The sequence below is a fragment of the Lipotes vexillifer genome, unplaced genomic scaffold (assembly GCF_000442215.2).
Source record: "Lipotes vexillifer unplaced genomic scaffold, Lipotes_vexillifer_v1.1 scaffold1028, whole genome shotgun sequence".
Classification (NCBI taxonomy): domain Eukaryota; kingdom Metazoa; phylum Chordata; class Mammalia; order Artiodactyla; family Lipotidae; genus Lipotes; species Lipotes vexillifer.
In genome coordinates, this window is record NW_006779287.1 from 684,049 (window position 1) to 697,375 (window position 13,327).

General features: G+C 38.1%; 1 protein-coding gene across 1 annotated transcript in view; it reads left to right on the forward strand.

Moving 5' to 3' along the window:
- The window catches only part of FBXL17 (F-box and leucine rich repeat protein 17), a 487,979-nt gene that overhangs the window by 402,778 nt on the left and 71,874 nt on the right, over positions 1-13,327 (forward strand). The window lies entirely within an intron of this gene.

A 13,327-nucleotide genomic window follows, 5' to 3' on the forward strand; every position in this document is an offset into this window, starting at 1 on the left:
TGGGGTGGAGGCTGGTAGTGAAGGAAGAATTGCTGTGGGACCTGCCTCTAGGAAGCCTTGAATGTCCTTGGAGACTGTTCCACCTCTTCTCTGAACTCTCCAAGAGGACAAAGTCTTGTTTTTTTTAGAGTCCACTTTGTATGACTCCTGGGATCATGATGGTGGGGAAGGGCCTACTGAGGGAATGTTAGGCCCTCTGAGAACAATCATGGGAGCTCAGTAGATTTGCTGGTGTTGCCTGTATCCAGACTTCAGCCTTGTGCCAGAAGGTAGAAGCTCCATACAGGAGCATCTGTGTACAGAGGCCTTCCGTGTGCAGTGACCACCATGGTGCCTTTGAGTTGGCAGCAGACATTTTCACGTGCAGCTGCCACCCGTAGCCATTTGAGAGCCAACAGTCAGAGCCTGAAGGGCCAAGAGCTAGTAAACAGAACTTCCTATCATGGTAGTCGCTGAAGGAGGCCCACAAATTCTTTCTCTCTTCTAACAGCTGAAGTAATTTAGCTATATTCTGCCACTTGAGTTCTGTTGGGGGAAGGGGGTGTGTATAAGATGCTGAATTAGGTTCCGCTTGAGTTCCTTAGTCCTCTCGACATAGAAAGGTTCTCCTTATCTTTTGAAACGTGAGTGCTAACTTGAAGACAGTGAGGAGATTTTCTTTCTATATCTCTAACGTGGGATCAGGATTACATCGTCCTCAGCCACCAAGTCTTGTGTTAATGGAACTGAAACTCTCTGGGGAAGCATCCCAAACCTATTTAATGTTCCCAAGCACTGAAGTTCGCATTAAGACTTGTACATTAGCTGAGGTGTCTATAAAAATACATGCTTGCAGCCAGGTCCCTAGTGGCTTCACATCCGAAGAAACTGGAGCATCCGTCATTTTACCCAAGAGCTGGAATAACTCTCACTACTGCAGATACGTCTGTTATGTAACTCAGCTGAGAGTGGTCTGCAATTGCCGTGGCAGAGTTTAGCCATGATTCTGTAGAATAGTGTAAAGATATGTTTGATTTTTAACTATTGTCACCCAAGATGCATTGAGAGAGAATTGCGGAATTTTAGGAAAAGAAGGTTTTTAAGATGAGTGGTTGATTTTCTTTTTACCCCTTTAAAGTCATTTTCCCCACTGTTTCATCATCAGGTGCTGTGCCTTAACCTCTCAGTATTCTGGCTCACATCTTGCCAGCAAATCCTTACCTTTTAGCATGTAATCACAAGCAAAAAATTTATTTAAAAAAATTTTCACTTGATTTAGCAATAATTTTGCTTGTGACATTGTTTAGAATCATATCTTAGGTGAAATCTTCTGAACTGGTGGTTATGTTCTGCTGTTTGTGTGGCAAATGTTTAATAAAAGTACCTTTTTAAAATTTTGTCAGTGAGACACTAGAAGCCAAGAAGCTGTGGTCCTCAGCCTAGGCTGCATATTTGGATCACCTAGGGAGCTTTTAAAAATACTGACGCCCAGGCCCTCCCTCAGATTAATTGAATTTGATTCTCTGGGAGTGGGGTCGGGGCTCCAGTATTTCTTTAAAAGATCCCCTGATGATTCTCATGTGCAGCCAGGTTTGAGAACCCCTGCCTTTTAACATGCACGTCCAACTGGGGGCCTCCACACTTTAAAACCCTTTGTCCACAGAAAACAGCTTAACTGCTTAGCATTTAAGATCCTTCCCAGCATGGCTCCACTACTCATCCAGATAAGCTCATGCAAGTCTGCTGTACATACCCTCCAATGACTCCATTGTTTTCCAGTCTTATTGAGATATAATTGATATACTACAGCTCTGTATAAGTATAAAGGGTACAGCATAATTATTGGACATATATACCTAAATGATTACCACAATAATACTCCATTTTCTCAGACAGGCAGTCCCACTATTTAGCTACACAACCCCTCCCCACAACAAAACACGTGTTATTTGAGGGGTGGGGCACGCCTTACTACTCTCTCTTATTATACAGTGCCTAATTCATAGTGAGGACTCAGCATAGGAATGAATGAAATTTATATAAAAATTCATTTTATGGGGAGCAGTAGCATGGCTTACAGAGATAGACTACCTGGGTTCAAATGACAGCTATACCACTTACTATCTGTAACCTTGAGCAAGTTTCATAGTGTTTCTAAGCCTCATTTTCTGTTAGGTGAGAATAATACTGTTTCCTACTCGTGAGAATTAAATGGGATACTATTTGTAAAGTGCCTAATATTGTACCTAATGTATAGGAAGCTTTAAATAAATGTTCACTGCTATTATTCTTATTACCTCCTAATTGTTTTCTATCTGGATATAAGTCTAAGTATTATCTGCGATAGGGATTAGAGCATGAAATAGGTGAAACATGGTCAGTGAAGTTTGCATTAGTCCGGTCTAGGTTGATTGAGACCTCCTGCCCTTCTCTTCCAAGGCCTTATCGGCTGGCTTTGGGAAAGGAGTACACAGAGCTCATGGACTCAGCTGGGAGAAGACTTTGAAAGACAAAGAGAGCATCCTTGGTTTTGAAAGGATATGCTCTAGTAAGAGAGTGAAATAATTCAGATTGTATATGAGCAGAATTATTATATACAATTTTACATGATCGGAAATAGGCGATACTGGAAACAGGGTGATTCTCCCCAAAATCTGACATGAAGTAGTGAGACTATTGAGGGTAGAGACTGACTCTGAATTTCTTACTTTAAAGCAGCCTGAAATAAAAAACTTTATGGCTACAGTCATCTACCCAGAGGCATTTGTTGAAACCAGATCATCATAGCCCTTTCTGATCCGTGAAGGTTCCAGTAGTTAGAAAGCTAGAAGAAGAAAGAAGATGAAGAAAAAAGAGAGCAAGAAAACAGATTATTTATTTACTTTTTCTCATGCTGTATACCCTAGAAGCACCAGGATTGTTAGGGTCTCATATGTGCAAAATTACCATTGTGATAACTGAGAATTACAGTGAATTCTACCTGAAAATAATATAGCTGTAAACATCATTACTACTTTTTTACCTACATTTTAGTTGTAGGTAAAATGAAAAATGACGTGCAGTGTCTCATAGCACAGTACCTAGCACATCATCTGAACTCAGTAACCATAAACCGTTATTGATATCACGGGGTTGATGATGATTATTCCATGACTCATTCATCAAAAGGAGAAAATCCTCCACTTCCAGAGCACACTTAGGAACATTGGTTGGGATGATGCATTAAAATTCAGGCTAAATTCTGTTTGACCCAAATGTAAATAGTAATTCTATCTTGGTATTGGAGTGTGAGAACTTCAGTACTATAGGAAAGAAATTTATAGATCCTAGAAATGCAGTGTTATGCATAATAGGGATTATATTCAACTGATTTTAAAATATTTCTTTTAATATATAATTCCTATAAATATTTCAAAATCCGTAGAAGAGATAACAACCAAAGGATAAAGAAGGGCCACTATTATTCAGTTATAAAAATGAAGCATATGGATATTTTCTAGAAGATATGTTTATGGTAATGTAGCATATGGGTAACATATGGAGAAAATCAAGGTGAAGCCCTCTGGAGACTGGACTAATATATCACCACTAGGCAGATGTAAACTGCAGTGCCTTAGTCACCTACTGACTATCTCTCTTAGAATTAAAGGAGCTTTTTAGTAGCTGAGACTGAAGTTATTTTTAAATGTAAAAATCATTTAGATACATATTTACATACAGCATATTTATTTTTGTCTTTAGTATTTAAATGGACTGACTACCATTTGTGAGGACTGATGTGGCTAACAGACAGATAAGTGACTAGTAACCCTTTTCACCCTGGATTCATAGAAACTAGTGACTTTGATGCCTAGAATCATGTTTTCCCACATAAGTTTTCTCAGTAGGAGCTGTCCCATTTCTTGATTACTGATAACCAGCTTCATCTCAGCTTCTCTGTTTTCCCAGGACTTTTTTTTCCTTTTTTAACAGCTTGGCTGTATCATTTTGAAGGTACTTCACTGAGTTCTTTAAAGAATTTCTAACACTCATCCGGCTTACGTTAATCCCATTTTGGGTCACCATAAAGCAGTTGTTTTCATGTCTAATTGGCAGAGGCTTGCATAATCCACAAGAAGCCTGTTGTCAAGTGCACTTCCTCAACCTGGTAAATTCGCTGTGGTCTGGGATTGTGTTATTCGTGCTCCTCTCTCATTGTTTACTATTAGCTAAAGTATTACAGGTGATGCTGATGAAATTGCACAGATAATCAGAGGTGGTCAGTCAGGGTCTCTAGCCATGTACTGGAAGGTTGGACATTCGTCACTTTAATCTTGACCTTCTTGCTACAGTAAGTGCGCACCCTGTCTGCCCAACTCAGAGGTCATGCTGGCCTCCTTGATTTGATTTTCTACTCTGTCAGTCAGCGCACCATTAGGCAGAGCGCTGCCAGTGACCCCTGTAATCTCAATATTGCCAGTGAGCAGTGTGTGGGGTTCTGCTGACGGGGCCAAGTATGTGATCTCATGCTGTAATTCAGTTCAGCATCTATTTATGGCACACCTGCCACTGGCTTAGAAATACACAAGTGCCACAGGATAGAAAGAAATGCAAGCACATTTTCTACCTTCAAGGGGCTTACAGTATTATTGCCTGCTGATAAAAGTCCATCTCACGATTAGGAGAGACAGATGAGAAGTGCTGTTGGAGGTCAGAGCAAGCTTTTCAGCATCTTGGCCACTGGATTTATTCTGCAGAAAGATCTGTAACCATGAGCTGTCTTTCCATGTGTGCATTTTGGAAGCTCCCATGTCAGCCTAGAGCAGCAGCCCTTGAATGACTCTCACAGGCTTTTAATGATATTCAGAGCTGTTAAGTGGAGTTTCCCAGAAGACAAAAATCACAGTCTAACGCTGGCTCCTGAGCCCTTTATTCTACTCTCAGAGAATCACTGCACACAACAGACTGAATAAGATGGGGTGATTTGCATCCCTGCTTCACCAATTGGTGACTGAGCATCTCAGCCTATTTACGTTCAGACGATTATTGGATGTTTCACATACATTGTATAATGTTTTTTTAATCACTAAGTTAATTCACACCCTTTTATGTTTATAAATGAGAACATGGCATTTTTGCTTATTTGTTACCCAAGTTTTATCTTGCTTTTTTAAATTTAAGAAACATTTTCCTATGCTAACATTGGCTGTTTTGTTTTTTTCTCAGCTGTCTTTCTTATCCATGGTTATTTGAAATGATGAATTATTTAATCTAATTTTTGTTTCTCTTTGAGTTTCTGTATACTGCTAAACTTCCGCTAGCCTGCTTAATATAATACAAAAATAAGTGTTAAATACAAGTTCATGGTGGGTAAAGGTGATCATCTTGTCTCTCTTGTAATTTATAACCTGGAGAGTTTACCACTGTAAATATTTAGGAAAGTGGCCTTGCCACCCAGCCTCCTATTTACACATGGGATTTACTGGTCCAATGTTAGGTCAAAAGTCAATGCAAAACAGGAATGGAGGCTCTGATGTCTTGTCCCTTGGAAATGTTTTCAGAAAATTCCACAAGCAGATCACTGTACTGTGAAAATAATGGGCTGCTTAGCACATCTTCAGACTTCACCTACATAGGGGCCTTTGTGTAACACATCAGTCAGCCTTCTAATGTAAAGTCATCAATAGTTCCGAATACAAGAAAGTAGGACAAAAGAATACTTGTTAGATCTTCCAAGGTAGAAGGTGGCACAAGGGGAGGAGGAATAGTTAGCCAGAAGGCAAAAGAAAAGCAACAGACTTAAGAGGATTCAGAGCCTCTGGGAATAATTTTAGAAGAAATAGATGGTAAATTAAGTGACTTACAAGCTTCTTTGACCCCATTCAACAATAAGTTGAATAATCTCGCAATGTAAAACAAATCTTAGGAAAGAATTTATACTTTGACTTTTTCAGTATTAAGAATTTGAACAAATTTAAGAGTGTAAAATAGACAGTTACATAAACATTGAAGCTACAGAATGCCTTAATGAGAAATTATAAAATACTGCATTTGAAAAATCAAGTTCAGTTTCAAACTCATCCAATAGTGCCATTAATGCAAACTAAAAGGAAAATATCAGTGCAACTTTAAAAACAGCTTTCATGCTTATAGTAATAACGTAAAGATATAAGACTTTTTTGGAGCAGATGGCATACAGCAAAGTGGCTGGTATGAACTATAGTATTATTAATATATGGGTGTTAATATTATGACTGTTATAAGTTCAAAAGAGAATTCCCAATTAAGTTTCTGTGTGTTACTTGACTCTTAACTATAGTGCTATCTACAACCCCAAATTCTCCAGGATTTCTTGAGCTTGCAAACAGTTTTCCTAATTGCTTATCAGGTGGCATGTCGTGCCCTGCATCTCCCCCGCCCCCCATGGTTGCTACAATCTCAGGTTCCCCTCCATTGCTTCTTCCCCTGTTCAGTCTGATTTGCAGAATGAGGTCTTGTGAACGTATTGGATAAACTGGTGCTGGCATTTCAGTTCAGGTGTGTTACCTAATGTTCTTCTTTGACTTAATAAATGGAAAATGGCCCTTTATGCCAACTTACACGTTTATATCTTGCAAAAGTGTCAAAGAAAAAAATGGTGTATGTTATTCTATTTGATACACCTTTTATTTTATCATTCCTTCTAAAGCACTAGAGTATAAACTGTTTTTAAGGCAAACCATGAGAGCACATTCACCTTCTTTCTCTTAAAGATCCCTGACAATCACTGTGGTAAGTATTCTGTTAGCACTGACAACACTTTTTGAAAAAGATGTTGTACAATATTTTGAGATGAGGGGTTGTGAGGGGTTGTGTGTGTGTGTGTGTGTGTGTGTGTGTGTGTGTGTGTGTGTGTAGAGAGAGATGTGTGTGTATATATGCCTCTTCTGAGAATCAAGAGCATTGTTTTGTTTGCTTTAGTTTGGTTTTTACACGAAAGCTGAGGCGAGTCAGTAATATTTATATACCTTTGCTACGGTCTTCTGCCAATGTAAAAGGGACAGCAATTACTTTCAAATCAATTCTTAAAAGTCCTTGATTTTTGAAGGCTGCTCTTCATACATAGCAAACAAAGAGACTAATCTAGGCACGCTTTGCATCTTCTGTAAGGAAATAGACATGTAAGTAATATATAAGATACCACTTTTTATTCAGCAGCACCTTGTGTGAACAAAGCACCATAAAACAAAAGACATCTTGTTGATCTACTGACCATTCTTTTCTGTAGACAAATGACAATGATAACCTCCTTGGAATAAATTTCGAAGACCACCTGACTTGACGCCCACGCTTTCAGAACACATTTTATTTCCAATCATGCCAGTACTATGTTTTAGGCCAACATCTGGCACCTAACTTTTTAACATGACTTTATGTACTTTACAAAGTACATTGAAGTATGTGATAAAATGTGTATAAGTAGTTCAAAATGCCTTTTCATACTTTTGTAGGAAATACAGTACATAGTAAGAGATTCCAGCTTTTAAGACTCCTAAAGTCAGGAGTCTGTCTGAAATGCAGTCATAGCAATGGCTGCGATTCCCCTCTCCACCTACCCCCAATAAGGACACCAGAGGCTACATTTCAGATATGGTAACTAGAGCCAGTCTGCAGTTAAAGAGTGTGTAGTGAAAGAATGAGAAGAAAATGAAATTAAGAAAACAAAATAGGAAAGAAAGTTAGAAAACAGCCTTTAACATTGTATGTACCTAGTTTCAAAAAGAAAACAAACATCTTTGGCAAAGTTAACCTGCTTCAAAAAGGTTTAAGGCTTAACTGAACTTTTCAATAACTTTAACGTAGGGATAGTAATTTAAAAGTATTTTTTGAATATCAAAATATCATGTCTGAGGGCTTCCCTGGTGGCGCAATGGTTGGGAGTCTGCCTGCCGATGCGGGGGACGCGGGCTCGTGCCCCGGTCCGGAGGGGTCCTGCGTGCCGCGGAGCAGCTGGGCCCATGAGCCATGGCCGCTCGGCCTGCGCGTCCGGAGCCTGTGCTCCACGGCGGGAGGGGCCACAGCAGTGGGAGGCCCGCATACCCCCCCCCAAAAAAAAATGTCTGCTTATTCTGTCATATTGACTATTTTGAAATTAAGAAAAAGATTCATTTAGTTTATGTTAAAATGCTCATTTAATATTGGATGATAGTGAAAAAGTGATTTAACTAGACTTGTTCTCTTTGAAATCTGCAGTGCAACATATGTAGTCAAATATGTCATTTGAAATAGCATTCTTGCTCAAACTTCACTTTTAGATGATTATTATTCTACCATGGAAATAATTCTTTTCCCAAAGCCTAGATTTGTCATGGCAAGTAAAAGAGGTAAAGCAAATCTAAGTCAATTACAGGGAGAAGAATTTCAGGTACCACAAAGGAATATGCAATTTTTCAGGTCTCACAACGTAGCACTTGTGATGTCAAAAGGCAGGCCGTGCTCACATCCCTCAAGTCCATGTTACATGGAAGCACAGTCACAGTCCCTTGTGTTCGAGAGCAGCCACAGTCCTTATCGCATCCTAAGGATCCAGACCTCTTCCTTTATGTAGTCCTGGTATAAAGCTATGTGGGATAAGAGTTCACATCCTTTCTTTCTCTCCTCCAGTCCCCATCTGTTTTTCTTAGAGTTTCTCGAATGAAAATAAATGTAATGGTCAAAGTCAGACCGTTAGGGAGAAATGTGTCCTGAAATATATCACAGATTTTTAACTTTTAACACTACCCCACACTTTGCAAAAGGAGGAATAGCAAGTCAAGATGAAAACCCACAAGCAGAATCAAAGGCAAATTGGTAACAAGTAAGAAAATAGAATTGGATACATGTCAGTGACTATACTGTAACCCTGTCTGGGGGATGGGGTATTGTTTAAAGTCTATATACCTACCACAGATTCCTTATATATTTGAAATAATTAGGAAAATAAGGGATTTAGATTTTCTGTTTCTTTGAGTTCTAATTAACCTGATGTAAAGAACACTTGAGAAGCCTATTAAGTCACATTATGTTAGGTGTAGTTTAAGTGACTGTTTATCATTGGTAAGTCAATAGTTGTGATGCATCTTCCCAGGCTGTGTATGGAGTGATCGGTGAGAGGGTGAGTTTTGTGCAAACTGATGAAATTGGATAAAATGGCAAATGTAGATATCTTCCAAGTCCCATCTCATTCTTTACCCATTGATCCTATTTCTGTGCCTCTGTAATGGTAAGCCAATAATAAAAGACAGCCATTTACAAGGCACCCATAACATAAATCATGGTGGGTCCCCAGAATAAGCCAGTAAGAAATTCAGTACCATTTCGTCCCTCAAATAAAAAAACTGAGACTCCTTTTTTTAAAATTTATTTATTTATTTTACTTATTTTTTTGGCTGTGTCGGGCCTTAGTTGCAGGACGTGGCATCTTCCGTTGCAGCATGCAGGCTTCTCTCTAGTTGTGGCGTGTGGGTTTTCTCTTCTCTAGTTGTGGCACACAGGCTCCAGGGCGCTGGGCTCTGTAGTTTGCGGCACATGGGCTCTAGTTGAGGCGTGCGAGCTCAGTAGTTGTGGTGCACGGGCTTAGTTGCCCCACGGCATGTGGGATCTTAGTTCCCTGACCAGGGATGGAACCCTCATCCCCTGCATTGGAAGGCAGATTCTTTACCACGGGACCATGAGGAAAGTCCCCGAGACGTCTTTAAAGTGACTTGGCTAGGGTCACGTTGCTGTTCCTTGAACTCTTATCTTCTAATTCTAAATCCTGTCCTTCCTTTACTGCTGCCTCCTCCTGTCTTCTGATACCATTCAGTTTTTCCTCTTCAAACTTTTATCTCCATTTTCAGTTTTTATAATACCCATAACCTTACACTCAGCTCCTAGAATTCCTAGTTTATATCCACAATCCACATTGAACTAGACATTCTGTATATTCCTGAGCATGCTTCTTGCTTTTGGTGGTGATAGTTTTCAGGCTTAGAAGTAACTTGGATTGTAAATGCTGTTTTAGAGATAGTTTATGAGTCCCTCCCCTTCCTTCTGGTATTCTTTCCAGTTTCTCTTTAAATTTATTTTAATAGATATCTCTTATTTTGAAATAAATCATGTTCAATTCAAATATTTTAAGATTGTCTTTGATCTTTAAAAATCTATTACCATGTATAAGAAAAAAGAGACTTAGTTCAATGATTTGAGATATGACAATATTAATAAAACAAATCAAATTTGTTTTATTAAATACATTTGGTGCTGAGAGTTCAGTAGACAACAGTCGCACTTTATTTCAAACCATGTAATGGAACTGAATAAAATAGATCAAGTAGTAAAGAGTTCTTTTCTGTTCTTCACAGTAATTCCACCTGCTGCTAGCCACGTGGAAGTCATTAAAATATCCAATTTCATGGTATTCACAGAAAGTTTTAAACATAAACATATTCCTTAAATGTAGTCCTTTTTTAAAAAAAAACTAGTATTAGCTAATTTTACTATTCAAAAGATACACCAATGAGAATATTCCATTAGATGTTTCATAAAGTCATAAAACCTTCTATTCTCATGAACATTCAGTAAAAATGTATTGATGCTTACAAGATGCCAGGTGATGTGCAAAGTGCTGATGGAGACATTAAAAAGTGCAAAATAAAAGCCCTTCTGCTAAGGAGAAAAGACTGGACTAGTGACTTTCAGCATGTGTGCCCCTTTCCATCAGTATCCAAATCACCTGCAGAATTTGTTAAAAATGCAGATTCCTGGACCCCACCTCAGACCTTTAGCACCATAATCTGAAGATAGGATCAGGAATCTGCACTTTTGAATAACTTATCCAGTGATTCTGAGGCTCATTAATTTGAGAGGCACCTGTATATCAAGAAGCTGGACCTCAAAAGAAATAAGTATAACACTGAGTGATAATTATTCTAATAGAATTGGCATTGATAGATACTTTATTTAAATTTATGTTTCTAATGTATGTAAAATGCGAACATATGACCTATCATGGAGTGAGACATGGATAAGTATTTATCTGAAATTCCATGCCATTGGTGCCTTTAAGTTTTAACAGAAATTAATTAAACATATACTGTTCTAGAGATTGTCTGTTTTGAAGTAGAAATGTCAGAATGAAGTCATGTTTGCATGGAGTAGGAATAAATCTGCCATGCAGTAAAATAGAAAGATACCTATTTAAGTTACTCAATTAAAAAGATAGCTCAAAAATGCTAAAGAGGTCTTGGCTTCTTAGATATTTCACAGCAAAAGCAATATCAAGTGACTACTTGAGGCCAGCGCTACTGCCTCGTAGTGCTGGGTTTTACTGTTCTGCTCAGTTCTACCAACTGCTCAGCTCAGCCAAAAGTCGTTGTTCACAAAGACTGTATATATAGCCCCAAGGAAAAATGTCCTTATTTACTTTTTACCCAGCACTACAAAATGATAAATAGAGCTAAACTGCAAAGGATGCTTGTACAGTCTTGAAAACACTTGAAAATGTCAAGGTAGAAAACATTGACAAACCAGTATAAATAAAGCCCCCTGAAAAGGATATAGCTTTCCAGAATTTATTAATAAGGTACTCATTTTATAAATCAGTCACCTTTCATAGATAAGCATGCAGTAACTGTTTGTACTATAGGACATAATTGTATATAAATAGGTAATACCATGCATTGAAATATAAAAGAACGTTAGGATGCTGCTAGATTTCCTATTCACTTCCTTCTTTTGTGTTTATTCATTTAACAAATGCTTATTAAGTGACAGTGCCAGGCACTGTCCTAGGCCGTGGGGCTGCAGCCTAGAATGAGCACATGTAATCACTCCTACCACTTGGGGTTTGTATACCAGTTGGAGAGTAGTCCATGAAAACATGAACAAACCAAGTTATAAAACAATTCTTAAGGAAATTTACAAGATTCTATGACAGAAAAGTGCAGAACAGAGCAGGGGTCCAACTCTACACACAATTAGCAGAGAAGGCTACCCCTAGAAGGAAATATCTCGGCCCCAACCTGAGAGATGAGAAGGAGCCAGGCACAAGAAGAGTTGGATCAAGAAACTGAGCAAACGACAGACACAAAGGCCCTGCACAGGGAAAGTCTGATGAGTTGAAGGAAGACCAGTACAACCTGAATGACAGGGTGAATACACAAGAAGTCAGATAGACAGGTAGACTGTTTTGTGTAGGCAATGAACTTAGCTTTTATTCCAAATGCAATGGGAAGCCATTAAAGAGTATTAGGCAGAGAAATGTGATCAGAAATATGTTTTTAAAATTTACTTTGGCTGCTGTGTACAGAATGGATTGGGGGTTGGGGCACTGTGGTGGAAAGATGACTATTGCTGTGGTCCAAGGACAAATGATGGTGACCATGGAGATGGACAAAAGTGAACAGATTCAAGGTATATTTTGGCGGTAGAATAAACAGACTTTGCTGATGGATTGCATTTTCTTCTGGAATTTACATGAAGTTATTAGAGCATTATTTTCAGGAAGAATATATGTAAATCCAGACTTTGTAGATGTAGAAATGTAAGCAAAAAGGGGATAAAAATTTCACAGTTGCTAGCTCCCATCCTTTCTTCACCCTAGACTTTGTCCTCTTTAGGGTGGTCACCACAGAAATGTTTTGCCTTTGTATACACAGATGTGGGAGAAGATGGAACAAGTCGCTTTCCTACAGCCTTTCTCTCTTTGATTCGTCCCACAAAGATCTGTAAGCATTGTGGGGTCCTATAATTATATTGGAAAATGTTTCTTGGAACCATTGTGTTTCACAGATATCTGATTACAACTCGTATTTTTGACTTTTAGACCATGTTCAGATTGTCAATAAATCAACATTTTATTTTTTTATTTTAAAATTTTCTTTTTTATTAAAGTATAGTTGATTTACAATGTGTTAATTTCAGGTATATGGCAAAGTGATTCAGTAATATATATACATATATATACGTATATATATTTCAGATTCTTTTCCCTTATAGATTTATTACAAGATACTGAGTATAGCTCCCTGTGCTATGCAGTAGGTCATCACTGGTTATCTTTTATATATAGTAGTGTGTATATATTAATCCCAAACTCCTAATTTATACCCCCCCACACTTTCTTTTCCCCTTTAGTACCCATGTTTGTTTTCTATGTCTGTGAGTCTATTTATGTTTTGTAAATAAATCAACATTTTAGATTGAGAGTAAAATCCAAGAAAATCTGCTGAAGCATTTAGAAACTAAAAATCAGGAAAAAATATTTAAAATATTTTTACTTTTACCAGCATACACTTATATACTTATATACCGTATCATAGTTAAATATTGTTTTTATAATAATTTAATATGTTTTTCCACTAAGTAGTAG